This window comes from Dasypus novemcinctus, chromosome 24 (assembly GCF_030445035.2).
Source record: "Dasypus novemcinctus isolate mDasNov1 chromosome 24, mDasNov1.1.hap2, whole genome shotgun sequence".
Classification (NCBI taxonomy): domain Eukaryota; kingdom Metazoa; phylum Chordata; class Mammalia; order Cingulata; family Dasypodidae; genus Dasypus; species Dasypus novemcinctus.
In genome coordinates, this window is record NC_080696.1 from 45,869,571 (window position 1) to 45,891,766 (window position 22,196).

Sequence of the window (22,196 nt, forward strand, 5' to 3'; positions counted from 1 at the left end):
TACTGAACTAATAAACAAGATTGAGGTTTTAATTCTGGCTCTAGCACTTTCTAGTTTTGTCTGACATGCTGAGCGAGTTACTTTACCTCTAGAATCTTGCATTTAAAATGTGATAATTCTGACCAATGCAATAAGACATAAAACAGAAGAGATATACATTTTAGAAAGGAAAGCAATTCATCATCATTTGTAGATAATATGACTGTGACCTAATATATCCAAGCAAATCAACTGAAGGACTTTTAAAATTAATAAAAGAATTCAGTGAAGTGGTTTGATAGAAGATAGAGATAAATAAACTGTACACCATGAATAATAAGCTAGAAAATGTAATGAAAAATTCCTTTTAGAATAAAGTCCTTAAAAAATAGCTAAGAATAACACAAACAACAAATGTGCAGGACTGACAGAGGAAGGGGTAAAAAACTGTACTAAGATAAATAAAAGAATATCTCCAGGTCTTAGCACAGGGCATGGCAGAGTGGTTTTTAAATAATTGTGCTGAATTAAAGGTGAATAAATGGATGGAAATGCCATGGTGCTGGACGAAAGCATAGCATATTACAAAAATGTCAGTTCTTGTCAAATGGAAGTATTGTTTTCATTGGGAAAAAGCAAATGATAATATGGAGCTATTTGGATGATATTGGGAGCTCTGAAGATGGTTTGGCAATTCCAGTAATAATTTCAATGATATTTATTGTTGGTTTGTTTGTTTAAAATAGCTGATATAGTTAAGAACTTTGCTTTTTTAAGAAGAGGAATGAAGGTGAGAAACCACTGCTGTATATTAAATCATATTATGAAATTATAATAATTAAACCATGAATATGACTTAAAGAGCATGGGATAGATACATGCACATGAACATGTATGTGTGAATTTAGCATATAGAAATACAAGCAACACAAATCAAAGGAAAAGAGAAAAATTATCAACAAACAGTACCACAGTTATGAGAAAAAACAAGGAACATAAGATCTTACGTCATATGACAAACCAATGAATTAAAATTTACTTGTCAAAAATTTTTAGAATGCCCCTGGCAATCTAAGGCAAAGTATGATACTTAATCTCAGTTGAATTTTATAAAGTCATAAAGGACAGTTAAATAGGACAAATGAGAGGGGGTTGAATATGGACTGTATACTAGATGTTGGTATTGTATCAATTTTAAATCTTCTGAGTGGGATGATTGTGCTATGGTTATGTAGGAGACTGACTTTTTCTTAGCAGATACAATCCAAAGTATTTACAAGTGTCATGATTACTATGACTAGTCCTAACATGGTTTAGCAGCCATTTGAGAAAAGGGAGAAAGAGAGATACACACATAATGTAAATACGACAATGGTTACAATTAGCAAATCTCAAAAAAGAGTATATGAATGTTTATTGTAACATTCTTACAACTTACATTCTGTAGGTCTGAAATTTTCCAAGAAGTTCTTGGAGTGAGAAAATCTTTTTAAGCAAACAATAGAAGAACTCACAAAAGACAAAAAAAAAAAAAAAAGACTGTCTATGTGAACATGTGAAATGTCTAAGTACAACAAAAAATAAACTACATCTTAAAAAACTATTCCCAGAGAATATGACAGTGAAACAATATTGTAATATCTCATATTAAATATAGAGGATAACTTTGACAAGGGACACCCCAAATCAATAAATCCTCTGAATAAGTAAAGACATAGACTGTATTTTCTAAATACCATGAGACAGAACTCAAAATTATTAAACCAAAATTCTAAACAAATAAAAACCTACTGGGGAAAACGAGAACTTTCCTAAATAACTCTCATATCAAATAGGAAATCAAAACCACAATTTCATACTCTTTAGAAACTATTATGATGAGAACAGTGATGTTTTAAAGCTTATGGGATTGGACCAAACCTGTTTTCAGAATCTGAAAAGCCTTTGTTATTAAACAAAAAAGAATGACAATAAATTAATTAAGCATTCTATAAAAAGAAAATTAGAATAAACAACACTGGAGCCAGATGGCTTATCCAATGAATTCTTTCAATCTTTCAAGTACAGATAATTCCCATGGTATACAAACAATTACATAAGACAGAAAAAGAGAGAAAGCATTTCAAATTGTGGCAAATTATTCCTCTAATATACTATTAAGTTGGTTCCCCTTAAGCAGGTCATTTTCTCCAGGTACATAGATAGATTTAATAATAGAAAATCTAGGAATACATTACACAAATAAGCCCAAGCAGAAAACCAGTATGATCATATGAATAGATGCCAAAAAGCATCTGATAAAGTTTAACACTCATTTTTTATTTAAAAACAACAGAACTACTTCTATTGCCCACATGGTCACATTGGTTCCATCTATTCAATACCTCTTTCCCCCTCCCCTTAGGGCCCACAGTGACAGTCAATCTTCATTGCTTGAAGGGCCATGTTCAGAGATACTTGCAACAGTGTTGAGGGCCTGACGTGCTTAACTGCCTTAATGCACTGGGAGCCACCATTTCTCTAGAGAGATACAATTCCCTCTATTTGAGGGCATCAGTCCTCCCCAGGATGTGGGTATACCTGCACTCTCATTATATGGGTCTCTATCCAATGATATAACCCACTATGGCAAAATGAGCATTCACATATTCCCTAGGAGCCTGTCCTGTGTCAGATTATCCCCTTTAAGCATCTTAAACAGGTAACCTTCCTTATTATATTTTTGAAAAAGTTTTCTCAGCATTATACTCTCAACCAAATACCTGACAATCTCCTATGTTCGTATGTTGCCCCACCCTCCCCCCAATTTCTTCGGCAATATTACTCATCCTCCCATCCCTAGCCCCCCTCAAGCCCACAAAGCCCCACACAAATGTAACCCTATGCCCCCATTTTATCCCTTCCTTGTACAAATACTTACCTCCAGCTTATCATAGATTTCACCCATGTAGGTGTCAGCTTACTATGCAAGGATGGATATAAGACATGTAAAATTACACCAAAAATATATAGGGGCTCATAGGCTAAAATGTAAATCATAATGTAAAACATAAGATAAGTAAAAATTTAGAAAATTGTATAGTCTAAAATATAAACCACAATGTAAACACAAATGTTACCTTGCTTGAAAGCTATTGTCTCAATATCTGTACATCAGTTTCAGTAAATATAGTATGAATATGTAAAGAGATTATTGCTGTGGAAGGGAAAAATTTTATGTTGGATATGTGGGAGTACTGTATATTGTATATATGAATTACTGTGATCTAAAACTTTTGTGAAGATAAGCTTAATAATTAGAAAAAAGAAAAGAAAAAGGACGTAGACACTGAGGAAAAGATGGAAGTATTTGCCTTGCCAATTTGCATACAGGGCAACACTTATTGCAGTGATGGAAGACAAAACACCAAAAACAAAGCTTTTGCATTTTTAAATTTTTTGATACCCCAATTTATTTTTACCTTAATTTTTCCAAATTAATATGTATTCTATAGCTAACCTTTAAACTCATCACTGTATTCTATTTTACTATTAATGGAACCTGGTAATATATTGGGCTTCACTTTTCAAGAAGTTTTGGATCACAGAGAGGTTCAACAGTGGCAGGGGAGGAATATTGGTATGGGATGTTATTGACAGGGGACACATGGTTGGCAGGGAGTTCTCCAGGGCATATATCCAGGGTACATAAAAATGTTTGGATATTTTCATAGCGGATACAATTAAAAACAACAACTGAGGGAGTGCTGATTTCCTAGCCAGGGGAGCTCTATCACAGTCCCTAAAGGAACAGCAACAATTCCCCAAGTGCAACGGCAAAGACCAAAAACGAATGAAGGTCCAACAATGAGCCCTTGATACTAATGACTATGCTTGTGAGCCTGTGCACCTGAAATAAGAACAAGGCCTAGAGCTGTAAGGTGCCTAAGAGTTACCTCCTGAGAGCCTCCATGTTGCTCATATGTGGCCAGTCTCAAAGCCAAGCTCAGCATGTAAATGTGTTGCCTTCCCCCCAGCATGGGACATGACTCCCGGGGATGAGCCTCCCTGGTGCCGAGGGATTACTACCAAGTACCAGCTGATGATGTACCTAGAAAATGACCTTGAATAAAAGAGTCAACTTGGACCAGCAGAATATCTCAATCTATATACAATACCAGAAGTTAAAAGTGCTTTTTGACCTGAATCAAAGGGGGAAATGGAAAGGACAAACGAGTTTATATGGCTATGAGTCTCCAAAAAAGAGCTGGGAGGTTATCAGAGGGGTTGCCCTTATGCACACCTCAGCAGAGTCCCTGAGACAGATGAATTAGATACAACCCCGGGTATTGGTTCTTCTGAGGGCTACAGAGACCCACAAGTTCTATGATCGTGGCAGATGGAGTTCAGTGCCATGTCAGTTGGCCCTACTTTGGAGTTTGTGTTTTTGTGTGATGAAGCTGGACTCAGATGTGATCTTTGTTCACAAGCCTCTCCTGTTACTTTTACCAGAACTGTAGTTGGCGCTGGGGTTTAGTGTATACCCAAGGGACCTAAATCTCTGGACTGACCATGTGATAGCCAGGCCCTGAGCTTCAACAGACTTCAGCTCCTACACTCTGGCTTATTGGACTTACCCCACTCAGCTAACATGGAGTTGAAGAAGGTCAACCACCACACCATGGAGCCAAGAGTGCCTACAACTGATAGCAGGAGGATTGCATTCAGCATCCATGTGGAATCTAAGACCATTTTGATATAGATGTGGAGTGGACAGAACCATTCCAAGGTCCACAGGATGGAGAAATAGAGTATGGATTAGAGTGGACTTACTGATATTCTATTCATGAACTATTGTGATTAGTAATCAAAGAAAATATAGCATTGGTGTGGAGAATATAGCATTGGTGTGGCCATGGTGGCTGCTGGGGGTAGGAAATGGGAGGAAGAGATGAGATGTGGGGGCACTTTTGGGACTTGGAGTTGTCCTGGGTGGTGCTGCAGGGACAGTTACCGGACATTGTATGTTCTCCCATGACCTACTGGGTGGAATGTGGGAGAGTGTGGGCTATGATGTGAACCATTGACCATGATGTGCAGCGGTGTTCAGAGATGTATTCACCAAATGCAATGAATGTCTCATGATGACGGAGGAGATTGTTGTTATGGGGGGAGGAGTGGGGTGAGGGGGGTGGGAGGTATATGGGGACCTCATAATTTTTGAGTGTAATATTAAAAAAATAAATGAAGACCAAAAATAAATAAATAAATAACAATAAAAATAGCAGAAATAATTTTCCTTATCATGTTTTAACACATCTGTTTCAAACCTACCACTAATATCATCCATAAGAAAAGTTTCCTGGAGGCCTAGTTTTTGAGGTTGGGAATAAGACAGAAAGGTTCACTATCAACTTTATTTAGCAACATAGCCCAGGAAATTCTAACCAGTGCAACAAAATATGAAACCAAAATAAGAGCTATTGCAATGAGAAAGGAGGACAGAAAATTATCATTAGTGACAAATTGGGTAATTATTAGATTTATAAACCAAGATAATCAAATTTAATTAAAGAAACAAGGGGTTTCAGCAAAGGGGATGGATAACACACACAGCTTCCCTAAATACCAGTAAAACCAGTTAGCAACATAATGGGGGAACCACAAGCTTAATGTTAGCAAGGAATAATTTTATCAAGGAAGCTATGCAGGGCTGTTCCTTGAACCTGAGGTGATGGCAGAACAGGTGTCCAAGTCGGTGCTGTTCGTATGTCTGGGTAACATTTGTCAGTCACCCATTGTAGAAGCAGTTTTCAGAAAACTTGTAACTGATCAAAATATTTCAGATAACGGGAGAATAGACAGTGCTGCCACATTCACATATGAGATAGGAAACTTTTCTGATTATCGAGGGCAAAATTGCATGAAGAAGCATGGTATTCTTATGAGACATATTGTCTGACAGGTTACTGCAGAAGGCTTCGCCACATTTGATTATGTACTATGTATGAATGAAAACAATCTGAGAGGAGAGAGGGGGCAAGATGGCGGCTGAGTGAACATCCCTGTTAGAGTCTTCTGCAGGGAATCGGCTGGGCGGCGTTGGAGACTCTTTGGGACCGGATTGTTTCGGGATTTTTGCTGGTCCGGAAGTGTCTGGACATCGATTTGGAGGGAAGGTAACAGAGGATTCGTCTGTGAAATATACACGGAGATCCCAGCTACCTGCAGAGGATTCCCTTCTTGGGTAGGCGGAGACGAGGCATCTAGCCCCGCTCGGTGGGGCTGAGCCAGGCCGGGCCGGGCCGCGGTAGCGTTTGGAGCCGGGCGGGGCCGGTGCAGGCCCCGGCTGCGGGCCGGTAGCGTTTGGAGCCGGGCGGGGCCGGTGCAGGCCCCGGCTGCGGGCCGCGGTAGCGCTTGGAGCCGGGCGGGGCCGGTGCAGGCCCCGGCTGCGGGCCGCGGTAGCGCTTGGAGCCGGGCGGGGCCAGTGCAGGCCCCGGCTGCGGGCCGCGGTAGCGCTTGGAGCCGGGCGGGGCAGGTGCAGGCCCCGGCTGCGGGCCGCGGTAGCGTTTGGAGCCGGGCGGGGCCGGTTCAGGCCCCGGCTGCGGGCCGCGGTAGCGTTTGGAGCCGGGCGGGCCCGGGTCAGGCCGCGGCGGGTACGGAGCCGGGCAGGGCCGGTCCAGGCCGCGGTGGCGGGAGGTGGATGCCGGAGCCGGCTGGGCCGCTGTAGCGAGCGGAGCTGGGCGGAGCCAGGCCAGGCCAAGGCGGCGTGAGGAGCCGGGCAGAGCCGGTCCAAGCCTCCGCGGCGGGCGGAGCCGGGCCTGCGGAGGGGTTTCTGTTTTTTTTTGTTTTTTTTTGTTTGTTTGTTTGTTTGTTTGTTTGTTTTTTTTTTTTTAATTTTACTTAAATTTTTTTTTTTTTTTTTTTTTTTTTTTTTTTAGCATCTGCAGTACTGGGGAGTTCGTGGGCCCTGGGCGGCCTATTGGGGGTTTGTGGGAAGGGAGGTGCTTGCAGACCCATTTGGGCAGACAGACGGGGGGGTTTTAGGGCAAAGCGGGGGGAAGTTGTTGTTTTAGATAGTGTTGCAATTGTGACACGTGTGTACCTGTATCTCTCTTCTCCCTATCCGTTCCCCACCGTTTGCCCATCCTCTTTTTTTTTCTTCCTTTCTTCTTGCCTTTCTTTTTTCTCTATTATAATTAGTTTGTTTTTTTTGTTTTTGTTTTTGTTTTTTTTTCGGTTTTCTCTTTCCCTCTTGTCCCTCATCTTCCACTTATTTTTACTTTAATTCAAGTATACAATAGGTGCTACAGGGAACACCTCACATTTGCTGGGTTTTCCCATCCTCCACTGCCTCATTTCTGTGTGAACTGATTTAGGCTACCTACACTATCCCCCTTCCCCTGCATCTTGATATCCACTATCATCTACTGTCTCTCCTATATTCCACCCCCCACCTCCCGTTCTTTGATCCACAAAGTGTCTAACTCTTAATTCCTAATACCTTTGTTCTGTTTTCTGTCTATTATCCACTCTTGAAACTATTACCTTTCTTTTCTTTTTCCCTCTCTCATGAAAACAATAGCTGTGTAGTTCATACCACATTCCTCCCAAATTCAGTCATCAACTTCATAAAAGGTACTCTACCTACAGCTATAACTCTATACAATCTACATGAATCTAACCTCCATCCTTCCAGATCTCATATTCCTGCTTTATTAACATACATCACCAATACAACTTTACACTTTTCCCTTGCTTACACAATTGCCTTTCCCCAACACTAATACTTTCCTCTAAAGTGAACTTAACCAACAACAAGTAACTAGAATAAGAAGAAAAAAGTGACAAAGAGAAGATATAACACCTGTGCAAAAATAACAACTAATTAACCTCCAAGAGCAGACAAAGAAGCTAAGGAACTGATTAAATTCGTCAAAATAAAGAGATGACCAGAAAGCAACAAAAATCTACGAACCAAACCAATAATCAGGAAAACATGGCTGAATCCAATCAACAAACCAATAATCACGAAGGGGAGCAAAACTTGGCACAAGCAATGAAAGATCTCAGAACATTTATCACTGACAAATTTGATGCAGTAATGAAAGAGGTTAACAACATGAAGACATCACTTGGAGGGGAAATTGCAGACATACGCAAAAACATAACAGATATGATGGGAATGAACACCACAGTTCAAGAAATCAAAAATACACTTGCAGCAAATATCAGCAGACTAGAAGAGACAGAGCAGAGAATTAGTGATGTGGAAGACAGTACATCAGAAATCAAACAGATAGTAGAAGGGGTCAATAAGAAGATAGAAAAAATCCAATTAGGATTTAGGGACCTGAATGACAATGCAAAACGCTCAAACATACGTATTATAGGCATTCCAGAAGGTGAAGAGAAGGGAAAGGGGTCAGAAAGAGTGTTGCAGGAAATAATGACTGAAAACTTCCCAAATCTACTGAAAGAGACAGATGTACATATCCAAGAAGCACAGCGCACTCCACAAGTCATAAACCCCAACAGGCCCACCCCAAGACATATACTTGTCAAATTATCCAATGCTCAAGACAAAGAGAAGATCCTAAAAGCAGCAAGAGAAAAGAAAACCATCACATACAAGGGAAGCTCAATTAGATTAAGTGCTGATTTCTCTTCTGAAACCATGGAGGCAAGAAGACAGTGGTATGATATAGTCAAGGTACTAAAGGAAAAAAATTTCCAACCAAGAATACTCTACCCAGCTAAACTAGCATTCAAACACGATGGAGAGTTCAAAATATTCGCAGACAAACAGAAACTGAAAGAGTATACCAACAAGAAACCTCCCCTTCAAGAAATTCTAAAGGGAGTTCTGCAGGAAGAAAGGAAAAAACAGGAAAGGCAAAGTTGGAGGAGAGTATAAGACCAACAACAACAACAAAAAAGACAAAAAAAAATATACAAACAAAATATGACAAACACAAATCCAATCAAAATATGGCTAACACAAATAATTCCTTGATAGTAATAACACTGAATGTCAATGGATTAAACTCACCTATCAAAAGATTCAGACTGGGACACTGGATAAGGAAATATGACCCATCCATATGCTGTCTACAAGAGACACATCTTAGACCCAGAGACGCATGGAGATTGAAAGTGAAAGGCTGGAAAACAATCATACAAGCTAACAATAACCAAAAAAAGGCAGGAGTAGCTATATTAATATCAGACAAAATAGACTTTAAATGTGAAACAATTGTGAGAGACAAAGAAGGATACTACATTTTAGTCAAAGGGAAAATCTGTCAAGAAGATCGAACAATCATAAATATCTATGCCCCTAACAAGGGTGCCTCTAAATACGTCAGGCAAACGCTGGAAAAACTAAGTGAAAGAATAGATACATCTACAATTATAGTGGGGGATTTTAATACACCACTATCAATTCTGGACAGAACATCTCAAAAGAGAATCACCAAAGACACAAAACATCTGAATAGTATATTAGAGGAGCTCGATCTAATAGACATATATAGATCGCTACACCCAAACACAGCAGGATATACATTTTTCTCAAGTGCACATGGATCATTCTCCAAGATAGATCATATGCTAGGCCACAAAGAAAGGCTGAACGAATTCAGAAAGATTGAAATCATACAAAACATTATCTCTGACCACAGTGGAGTCAAGCTGGAGATTTGCAAGGGAAAGAAGCCCAGATTTCACACCACGATTTGGAAATTAAACAACACACTCTTAGAAAAACAGTGGGTCAAAGAGGAAATCTCAAAAGAAATCAATGACTACCTTGAAACAAATGATAATGATAACACAACATACCAAAATTTATGGGATGCAGCAAAAGCAGTACTGAGAGGGAAGTTTATAGCCATAAATTCATATATCAAAAAAGAAGAAAGAGCAAAAACTGAAGAACTAACTGCACATTTGAAGGAATTAGAAAAACAACAACAAAGTAACCCAACAGGAAGAAGAAGGAAGGAAATAACAAAGATAAGAGCAGAACTAAATGAAATAGAAAATAAGAAAGCACTTGAACAGATAAACAAGACCAAGAGCTGGTTTTTTGAGAAGATTAACAAAATTGACAAACCTTTAGCAACACTAACAAAGAAAAAAAGAGAGAAGATGCAAATACACAAAATAAGAAATGAGAAAGGCGATATCACCACTGACCCCACAGAAATAAAGACTATCATAAGAGGATATTTTGAAAAACTATATTCCAACAAAAATGACAATCTAGAGGAAATGGACAAATTCCTAGAAACACATAAACAGCCCATATTGACAAAAGAGGAAATTGATGATCTTAACAAACCAATCACAAGCAGAGAGATAGAATCAGTTATTAAAAATCTCCCAACTAAGAAGAGCCCAGGGCCAGATGGCTTCACAGGTGAATTCTATAAAACATTCCGGAAAGAACTGACACCAATCCTGCTGAAACTATTCCAAACCATCGAAACAGAAAGAACATTACCCAACTCCTTCTATGATGCCAACATTACCCTAGTACCAAAGCCAAACAAAGACATCACAAGAAAGGAAAATTACAGACCAATTTCTCTAATGAACCTAGACGCAAAAATACTTAACAAAATACTTGCTAATCGTATTCAACAACACATTAAACGAATTATACACCACGACCAAGTGGGATTCATCCCAGGTATGCAAGGATGGTTCAACATAAGAAAATCAATCAACGTAATACACCATATAAACAGATTGAAGGAAAAAAATCACATGATTATATCTATTGATGCAGAAAAAGCATTTGACAAAATACAGCACCCTTTCTTGATAAAAACACTCCAAATGATTGGAATACAAGGAAATTTTTTGAACATGATAAAGAGTATATATGAAAAACCTAAAGCCAATATTGTTTACAATGGAGAAATCCTAGACTCCTTCCCTCTAAACTCAGGAACAAGACAAGGATGCCCACTGTCGCCGCTCCTATTTAACATTGTCTTAGAAGTACTTGCTCGAGCACTGAGGCAAGAACCAGAAATAAAAGGCATTCAAATTGGAAAGGAAGAAGTCAAAATTTCATTATTTGCAGATGACATGATCCTATACATAGAAAACCCTGAGAGATCTACAACGAAGATTCTAGAACTCATAAATGAGTTTAGTAAAGTCGCAGGTTATAAGATCAATGCGCAAAAATCAGTAGCATTTCTGTACACCAATAATGAGCAAGATCAGGAGGAAATCAAGAAACAAATACCATTCACAATAGTAAATAAAAAAATCAAATACTTAGGAATAAATTTAACTAAAGAGGTAAAGAACTTATACACTGAGAACTATACAAGATTGTTCAAGGAAATCAAAGAAGACCTAAATAAATGGAAGACTATTCCTTGTTCATGGATAGGAAGACTGAACATTATTAAGATGTCTATCCTACCAAAATTGATCTACACATTCAATGCAATCCCAATAAAAATCAATGCAGCCTTCTTTAAGGAATTAGAAAAACTAACTATGAAATTTATTTGGAAAGGAAAGAGACCCCGAATAGCCAAAGACATACTGAAAAAGAAAAACGAAATTGGAGGAATCACACTACCTGACTTCAAAACATACTATAAAGCTACGGTGGTGAAAACAGCATGGTATTGGCATAAGGAGAGACATATAGACCAATGGAATCGAATTGAAAGCTCTGATATAGAACCTCACATATACAACCACATAATATTCGATAAAGCCACCAAACCCTCTCAACTGGGAGAGAGTGGCCTATTCAACAAATGGTGTCTGGAGAACTGGATAGCCATATGTAGAAGAATGAAAGAGGATTACCATCTCACACCTTATACAAAGATCAACTCAAGATGGATCAAAGACCTAAATATAAAAGCCAAGACCATAAAAACCTTAGAAAGCAGTGTAGGGAAACATCTACAGGACCTTGTAATAGGTAATGGATTTATGAATATCTCACCAAAAGCACGAGCAGCAAAAGAACTAATAGATAAATGGGACTTCCTCAAAATTAAAGCCTTCTGCACCTCAAAGGAGTTTGTCAAGAAAGTAAAAAGGGAGCCCACACAGTGGGAGAAAATATTTGGCAATCATATATCTGATAAGAAACTTATAACTTGCATATATAAAGAACTCCTACATCTTGAAAATAAAAAGATAAACAATCCATTTAAAAAATGGGAAAAAGACTTAAACAGACACTTCTCCGAAGAAGAAATACAAATGGCAAGAAAGCACATGAAAAAATGTTCCAAATCTCTAGCTATCAGGGAAATGCAAATCAAAACCACAATGAGATACCATCTTACACCCATAAGATTGGCAGCTATGAAAAAAACAGAAGAATACAAGTGCTGGAGAGGATGTGAAGGAAGGGGAACACTCATCCACTGCTGGTGGGAATGCAGAAGGATCCAACCATTCTGGAGAACAGTATGGCGGTTTCTCAAAAAACTAGCCATAGATTTGCCATATGACCCAGCAATACCACTGCTGGGAATATACCCAGCAGAACTGAAAACAAGAACACAAACCAATATATGTACACCAATGTTCATAGCAGCATTGTTCACTATTGCCAAAAGTTGGAATCAACCCAAATGCCCATCAACAGACGAGTGGATCAATAAAATGTGGTATATACACACAATGGAATACTACTCGGCTGTAAGAACAAACACACTACAAACACATGTGATAACATGGATGAATCTTGAGAACCTTATGTTGAGTGAAGCAACCCAGACATTGAAGGACAAATACTACATGACCTCAATGATATGAAATAAACAAGCTGCCCTAGATAGCAAGAGACTGAACGATAGGCTTGCAGGAAATCGGAGGGTGGAGGAAGGATATGAGCCGATGTCTGCAGGGGTGGAATTTAAGACGAGATGGTGGTAAGTATGAACACAAAGAAGAGATAAAAGGGGGGCAAGGGGTTGCCTTTGCTTGGGGCTTTGCGGGTTTGAGGGTGGCTGGGGAGGGACGGGTGGGTAACGTTGCCCAAAAGTGGGGGGAGGGAGGGGTAGCATACGAACCAGGAGAGGGTCAGGTGTTGGTGGAGAGTAAAATGCCGAGAAAATCATATCAAAATATAATAAAGAGGGTTACCTGTTTAGAATGCTCGGAGGGGAGGGTCTGATGCAGGACGGGCTCCTGGGGAATGTCTAAATGCTCATTCTGCCAGAGTGGGTGACACCATGGGGTAGAAACCCAAGTAGTGAGAGTGGGGGTGGACCCACATCCTGGGGAGGACTAATGCCATCCAATAGAGGGAACTGTATCCCTCGAGAGAAAGGGTGGCTCCCAGGGCATTGGGGCAGTTGAGCAAGTTAGGCCCTGAACACTATTCCATCTATCTCTGGAAGTGGCTCCTCAGGAAACGGAGGTTGGCTATCACTGAGGGCACTAAGGTGGAAGGGAAAATGGACGTTAAATGTGTGGAACCAAAGTAAATGGGGGGTAAGAGAGGAGTTTCTTGAGAGTACACAAGGATGGATATAAAACATGTAATATTACACCATAACATATAGGAGATGACAGACTGATAATGTAAACCATAATGTAAAACATAGGATAACTAAAAATGTAAAGAACTGTGTATCCTAAAGTATGCACCACAATGTAAATACAGATGTCACCTTGTTAGAAAGCTAATGTCTCAGACTCTGTACATCACTTTAAGTAAATATGATATGAATAGGGCGTAAGAGTATCACTGTGGAAGGGAAAAGGTTTTCTGGTGGATGTGTGGGAGTGCTGTATATTATATATATACATTGCTGTGGTCTAGGACTCCTGTGAAGAAAAGCTGAATAATTAGGGGGGGGGGGGGGGGGAAAAAAAAAAAAATAGGATGTGGAATTTTTTCAAGTCAACATTCTTTATCTAAGTTCTTTATCTAACTTTATCCAAGTTCTTTATCTATCCTTTAAACTCATCGCTATATGCCATTCCCTAGTAAGGGACCATGACATTATATTGGGCTTCAAATTTCGGGGAGTTCTGGATCACAGAGTGTTTCAACAATGGCAATGGAGGGATACTGGTATGGGATACCAATGACAGATGATATATGACTGACAGGGAGCTGTACAGAACATATGTCCAGGGTGCATGGTAATGTTTGGATATACTCATAGTGGCAACAATTAAAAACCACAGTAGGGGGGGGTACTGGGTTCCCGGCCAGTGGTGCTCTGTCGTGGTCCCTAGGGGAGCAGCGACAGTCTCCCAGGTACAGTGGTGGGGACCGGGAGGGAGTGAGGGTTCAACAGTGAGCCCCTGATACTAATGACTATGCTTGTGAGCTGATAAACCCAAAATAATAACAAGGCCTAGAGCAACTTTGTGCCTGGGAATTTCCTTCTGTCAGCCTTCATGTTACTCAAATGTGGCCAGTCTCGAAGCCAAACTCAGCATGTAAATGCAATGCCTTCCCCCCAGCGTGGGACATGACACCCGGGGATGAGCCTCCCTGGCAACGAGGGACCACTATCAACTACCAACTGATGATGCAACTGGAAAATGACCTTATACGGAAGGTTCAATGCGGATCAGCAGAATATCCATGTCTACATAAAATACCATGACTTTAAAATGCTGTTTGACCTAAAGTAAGGGGGAAATGGAAAGGAGAAATGAGTTTATATGGCTACGAGTTTCTAAAAAAGAGTCTGGAGGCTGGCAGAAGGTTTGCCCTCATGCACAACTGAGCAGAGTCAGAGAGACAGATAAAGCAGATACAACCCCCAGATATTGGTTCCTTTGAGGGCTAAAGAGACCCATGGGAGTTATGGTCATGGCCGATGGGATTAACTACCAGGGCAGATGGCCCCTCTTTGGAAATGGTGTTTATGTGTGATGAATCTGGACTCAGATGGGATCTCCCTTCATAAGACTTTCATGCTAATGTGCTGGAGGTGCAGTTAATGTTGGGGTTTAAGATATATTTAGGGGATTTGAATCTCTGGACTGACAATGTGATAGCCAGATCCTGAGCCTCAACAGACTCCAGCACCTACAATCTGATTTATTGGACTTACCACACTCAGCTAAGATGGAGGTGAAGGACAACCACCACACCATGGAGCCTAGAGTGATTACAACTGAAAATGGGAGGATTGCATCCAGCATCCAGGTGGAATCTGAGCCTCCTCTTGACATAAAGGTGCAATGGACACAACCAATCCAGTGTCCACATAGAAGAGGTGGCATTGGATTGGGAAAAGTGGACATAATGGACAAAGGGTATGGGGAAAGGCAGGAAGAGATGAGAGGTGGAGGCGTCTTCGGGACATGGAGCTGCCCTGGATGGTGCTTCAGAGGTAATCACCGGACATTGTAAATCCTCACAGGGCCTACATGATGGAATAGAGGAGAGTATGGGCCATGATGTGAACCAATGTATATGAGGTGCAGAGGTGCCCAAAGATGTACTTACCAAATCCAATGGATGTGTCATGATGATGGGAACGAGTGTTGTTGGGGGGGGGGGGGAGAGGGGGGGTGGGGGGGTGGGGTTGAATGGGACCTCACATATATATTTTTAATGTAATATTATTACAAAGTCAATAAAAAATAAAAAATAAAAAAAAAAAAAAAAAAAAAAAAAAGAAAAACAAACAGCGAATGGACACAGAGAGAAGACAACGGGGGGGGGGGAAGGGGAGAGAAATAAATAATAAATCTTAAAAAAAAAAAAAAAAAAAAAAAAAAAAACAATCTGAGAGATTTGAATAACAAAGGTAATCATGTTAAAACCTGCAAAGCTGAAATTGAACTACTTGGAAGCTATGACCCACAAAAACAACTTATTATTGAAGATCCCTGTTATGGGAATGACTTCAACTTTGAGACTGTGTACCAGCAGTGTATTAGGTGCTGCAAAGCATGTTTGGAGAAGTCACAGTAAAATTGCATCCATTCATTGATGAAGGCCAACATGATTAACAGTGTTACAGTGATGTTCTAGATTTCTCAATCAGTGGGTTAAAGTAAAGTTTCATAGCTCAAGGCCACAACTGTTTTTCTTTTTTCTTTTCCAATTAACTTACTATTTCTCATCTTTAATAATTGCAATGCAAATCAGTGTTGTTTGGCAGAAGAATTAATAAAAATCTTTGATTCAGAAAAAGAAAAAGGTAGCTATGGATAGAATCTACATGAAGGAATCTACACAGTTTTCCTGAGAAATAGTAAAGACAAACAAATGGAGAGGTTTGCCCTCTTTCAGTTTGGAAAAACTCATTGTTAATATGAACATTTCAAATTAAGCAATGATTTTAATATAATTTAAATCATTTCCACTGGGGATTATTTAAGGGACATAATAAAGTAATTTTAAAGTTCCAAAGTGGGAGAAAAGCATTACAAACATTTTGAATCATTAAGAGAATCATTAAGAGAATATATTAAAATGTTTTGTAAAGCTATAATTAAAATGGGTGGTATATACACAGTGATCCATAGACAGGCAGATGTAATGGACAATGGGGGTAACCCAGGAATGTAGTGAGACACACACATGGGTGACATGGCATTGCAAGTTCATAGGAGTGGCAGGAATATTCAATAAGTAGTACAGGGAAATCTGTTAACTATTTGGAGAAATAAAACAAATAGCCCCCACCTTCTATCATAAAATAGTAATAGCTATCATGGCATGTGGCAAATGTAGGATGCAACATGGTAAAGGAGGGTCAAAATGATGTAAAACCATAAATTTGTTTAAGAAAAATGGAAAAAATGTTAATATGGTGACTAAAGATTTCTTTTTTCTTTTCTTTGATGTATGTGAAGCATTTGTGACCAATATAAATTAAACTTCATTTAAATAAATTAACTATCTCAGTATCGTGATGAGGATCAAAGATGAGTAGAAACTTGAAAATGTTTTTAATAATATTGGTAGCTGTAGTATATTTTTAATTGATGGAGGTATTTCTGTGTATGGATGATATGGCATGATCCATTACTAATATACTTCTGTCTTGCTGCATGAGGTTGACTTTTTAATATCTATCAAATATACCCCACCCCTCCCCCTTCCTGTCTTCAGAAATATTATTTTCCAAGTCTGGGCTGAAAAAGTATAAATTAAAGATATAGTAATAGATGCAGGAGAGTTTGCTTGGTTTCCAATTAGCACTGACCAACATTCATTTAACCAATAACTTTAAAACAGTTTATGTAGAGCCTGCTAGCAAAGAGTGTCCAAAGCAAAGAGTGCCCACTAACAACAGCCAAGAAAAGCAGAATGCTGTAGAGTCTTGGTCCTCAGTACGGTCCATGGCCCAGCAGCTTCAGCATCACCTGTGAGTTTACTGGAAATGCAGAATCTCAGGCCCCACTCCAGATCTAGGGAGTCAGAATCCGCAAGATTCCAGGTGATTCATTTGCATATGAAATGAAAAAGAACACTTTGGGAGGCTGGAAAACTTATTTTTAAAAAAAATTAATGTTCTGGAGGGTTTTATGTTCCCAGTGGAGAGTCAGGCTATTTCTCTCATCCCAGACCTTCCAATACTGCCTTCTTTTGCAGCCGTCCTGGGAGGCGACCCCTTTACCCTCCTGCCAAGTTCCTGTTGAAATGGCATTGTTTCTAAAGTCACCTTATGTGGTGAGAGGGCCAAAGAAAGAAAATAAAATTGAACAAGACTGGCTTCAATAGGGATTCAGGCTCCAAACTCAGGCTTTTATTTAACTGGAGGAAGATGCTACTGTGATTGTTTTTAAAGGAATAACTAATAGGATGCTTTGGATTCTACTTGCAACACAGACATTAGCTTAAGCCTTAAGCTTAAGGGGTTCTTAACCTTTTTTGTTCCATGGACCCGTTTGCCAGTCAGGTGAAAACCACAGACCCCTTACTAAGTCCACACTATACTGTGCATTGTTTAATAAATATATCACACCCATACCAACACGTCCCTGCAAGATAATGCTTTTTTTTTTTTGAATTTCAATTCAAGCTCACGGACTCCTTGTTAAGAACCCCTGGTAAGGAAAGGAAAGTGTCAGGTGAAACTCCTCTAAGTGGCTTTTTATAAGACCACCTGAAATCAATTATCCTCAAAAAGACCTTCTAAACTTGAAAAAGGTAAGTGGGAAGATCGTTAATTAAGCATTAAATTAATCATAATAGCTGGCATATTACTGCCAGAGAGGGCAAATAAATGCTATAGAAAAATTATAACACCAATTAAAACATTTTTCCTATGGGAAAATATAATCCACTGATAAGGTTGTTTGTGAAAATGCAGTGAGGTGAAAATCGCCAATGTGTAGTAAACTGCAGGTGCTAGGTCCCTAGCTGACATCAGAATTGCCTGGAGTGCTAATTAGATTTGTGAATTCCAGGGACTCTGAACTTTGAACAAGCTTGTCAAGAGATTTTTACATACACTAAGATTGAGAGACCTCCTCTGCAAGCCTTGTCCTGAATTTGGATGGCCAGCATAATAGACCCTTGGAAGTCTCTTGCTTCCAAGTTGATTGGAGGTAGGGAGGAGGCTTGGAAGTTTTCTTTAATAAAAACCTTTATGAGGCCACCTCCTATGGCAGAATTCTACAGTAGAAGTACAGCATAAAGGATATCTATGATCAACTGTCATGGGGCATAATAGAGCAATCATCTAAGCTAACATTTCTCAAAGTTGGGAGTAGTCTGGGGTTCCCAAGACCCTTTCAGTAATTCCGCAATATCAAACTATTTTAATAGTGATACTAAGACCCTTGTCATTTTTTCACTGTGTTGATATTTATACTGAGCCCAAAAGCAATGGTGTGTAAAATTACTGCTGCCTTAGCATGAACAAAGGTGGTTTTACCTAACTGTACATGTCTTTGTAATCTTCACCATCATATACTTTCTGTAAGAAAGAAAAATTCCAGTTACAGTTAAAAATGTCCTTGATGAAGCACTAGAAAGTGTTCATTTTATTACACCTTGCCTTTGGGTCTTTTTAATTTTCATGTGGCACAATGGGAACTATGTATAAATCACTTCTGTTTACTAAAGTACTCTAGTTTCTCAAGGGAAAACATTTGTGTGATTGTATGAGTTGCATGCTACACTAGCCACATGTTTTCATGAAGCACCATTCTGTCTTGAACGAATGCCTGACAGATTATTCAGATTTAAATATTTGATTTGGATAAATGGTTAAATGAAGTCCTCTGTGACTTTAAGGAAAACTAATAGTATTTGTTGTCAGTAACATAATTGAGATTTCAAATGAAAATTAGAATTTGGAAAACTTATATTCACCACTGTGAGACTGACAGCTTCCCAATACTTAAACACTTTTCTGATGAAATTGATGGTGATATAAGCAAATGTTATTTTTTGATATTGTGGAAAGTAATGTTTCAACATTTGGAAGATTTTCATACCTCAGTGAATTAATATTTTCCAAATGACTAATGTATAATGTTACAAAATCATGTGCAGATAAAATACCCATTAAAAATGCAAGATGGACTGATAGATTTTATTGTACCAGAGTATAAAAATTCACTGATATGGTTTCATTGCAAATAAACTTTAAGAAACTATCACTCTCTGAGTTTTGGTACAGTATCAAAAAAGAATAGCCACAATTACCTGGAAAGGCTATTAGAATAGTTGTCATATTTTCAATTACATATCTTTGTGAGGCTGGTTTTCTTTATATACATCAACCAAAACAACTTATGGCAACATTTTAAGTACAGAAACAGATGTGAGTATCCTATTTTCTTCTATTATGTCAGACATTAAAAAGATTTACTAAGTTGTGAAACAACATATCTCCTCTAACTTTTTTGTTTTGAAAAATACACTTACTTTAAATGAAAATGTATTATTTATGTTAACATGTAATTGGTTTGTTATTCTTAAATGAATTAAAATATTTTAAAAATATTTAACTTTAATTTCTAATACAGTAAATATTGATTAAGAAAATCCATGTGAACAAAATATCTGTGGGGCCAAGGGGTCTTGAGACCAAAAACTTTGAGAACTACTTATCTAATAAAACATTTTAGAAAAAGAAAGCAAAATAAGGCAATTCATATCCCCAAATGTCACGGTTTCTCAATCTTGGTACTATTGGTATTTTGAGCTGGATAATTCTTCATTGTGGGGAGCTATCCAGTGCATTGTGGGAAGTTAAACAGATATCACTGGTCTCTATCCACTAACTAGATTCTATTAGCATGCCTTCCCTTCTCCTCACCCCAGATGTAGCAGCCAAAAATATCTCCAGACATTGCCAAATTTCTCTTGGGGACAAAATCATCCTGGTTGAGATCCATTTCCATAGGTAAATGGGAAAAAATATATAAAAGACAACTTGCAAAAGAAGAAATGTCAATAATATAAAAATACATGGAAAAATATTCTGCCTTGCTAGTGAGCCAAGATTTGCAAATAAAAATGGCAATATACTACCATTTAAAATCAATTAAATTAACAAAGTAAATGTAAATTATAACATGCCATCTTGGCAAAGATGTGGTGGAACTGGTAGGATTATAGAATTCCGGAAGCACTGTAAATTTAGTCATGTATTTGGGAAGACTAACTTGGCAATGTCTCTCAAGACTCAAATATTCTTTTTTTTTTCTTTCTTTCTTTTTTTAATGTTACATTCAAAAAATATGAGGTCCCATATACCCCCCACCCCCCTCACTGCACTCCTCCTCCCATAACAACAACCTCCTCCATCATCATTAGACATTCATTGCACTTGGTGAATACATCTCTGAGCACCACTGTACCTCATGGTCAATGGTCCACACCATAGCCCACACTCTCCCACAGTCCACCCAGTGGACCATGGGAGGACATACAATGTCCAGTAACTTCAAACATTCTTTTGTGACTCAGGATTAGAAAGAGCACAGACTATGGAAACAGCATGGTATCTGAATTTTGGCTCTGAACATTACTAGTTGTGTGACCTTGCTTAATTCATTTAAATTACATAATTTGTAAAAACGGGAGACAAATACCTCCATCAATGATTATTGTGGATTAGATAATAATGTAAGTGAACTTCTAGTAAAAAATGGAAGATTTAATGTATAACATTTACCTCCTCTCTCTCCTGAGATTGCTCTTAAATGACAGTAAAAGATGAAAACACTTATAAATCCACAAGGAAAAAGAGAACAGAGAGGGGCCACCTTTGGATGAGCTATTTCAATAAAATCCTGAAAATCTAAAAATGGTGAGGGGGATACCTGATATGCAAGCCAAAGGAAGTCAAATTAAGAAGGAATGTGAAATAACTGATTTGTCCCAGAGATTTTAAGAAAGGCTCAGATCTTGGGTCAATTAGGTTTGGAAAGAATGGAAATGAAATTGAGATTGAAAACAGGATTGTTGGTTAAAACTCAGTGCATGGAGCCATCAAACTCATGGGTAGCCCCCTACCCGTCAGGCTGTAGATAGAGGTTTCATCTCTGGAGAATTTGAATGCCTCTACCCAAAACAACAACAACAAACAGCATTGCAGTCAATTTTTCCAACACTTCAGGTTTAAATCTTAACAACTGAGCCTTACTGGTCAGGTGAGAAATGCTTCCAACATGAAAGCCAAAACAAATGACTCCAGAGGACATAGAGATAAGGCATGAGTTAGGAAAGCCCTTCCCCTCCCCCAAATCAAAATAGAGGAGTGTGTGTGGGGGGATGGGAGGTATATGGGAACCTCTTATGTTTTTTATAATGTAACCTTTTTTGTGATGTATGTATCTTCAAAAAAATACAATTTATAAAAATGATGGGGGTGGGGGAGTGGGGGGGTGGGTTATATGGAAGCCTCATGTTTTTTTTAATGTAACATTCTATGTGATCTATTAACTTTAATAAAAAAAAGTGTTATTAAAAAAATAGTATCCTCAGAAAGGTTTGAGAAATGAGTGTTTCTATAAACGAGAATTGGATGCCATGAGAAAAAAAAATCCAGAGGTGAGGAAATAGCTCATAAATGGTAATAATATGATTCTGAAATCTTTTAAAAATTGCGATACATTGGCTGGACTTTTTCTAAAAAATAGAGTGAAAAAGACAAAAAAAAAAAAGAAAGAAAATGAAAGAAAACAGAGGATTTAATAATAACCTAAAATGATGGTGCTTTATAGGGGAAAAAAGCAGGAGTAGTAAAATAAAGATATCACCCAAAGAAAATAAGAGAGCTGTACATTTTAATGATGAA

General features: G+C 38.5%; 1 protein-coding gene and 1 pseudogene across 2 annotated transcripts in view; one reads left to right on the plus strand and one right to left on the minus strand.

Moving 5' to 3' along the window:
* The window catches only part of PTPRT (protein tyrosine phosphatase receptor type T), a 1,175,887-nt gene that overhangs the window by 281,243 nt on the left and 872,448 nt on the right, over positions 1-22,196 (minus strand). The gene's annotated exons all lie outside the window — the stretch shown is intronic.
* On the plus strand, positions 5,693-15,901 carry LOC139437501 (low molecular weight phosphotyrosine protein phosphatase-like; annotated as a pseudogene).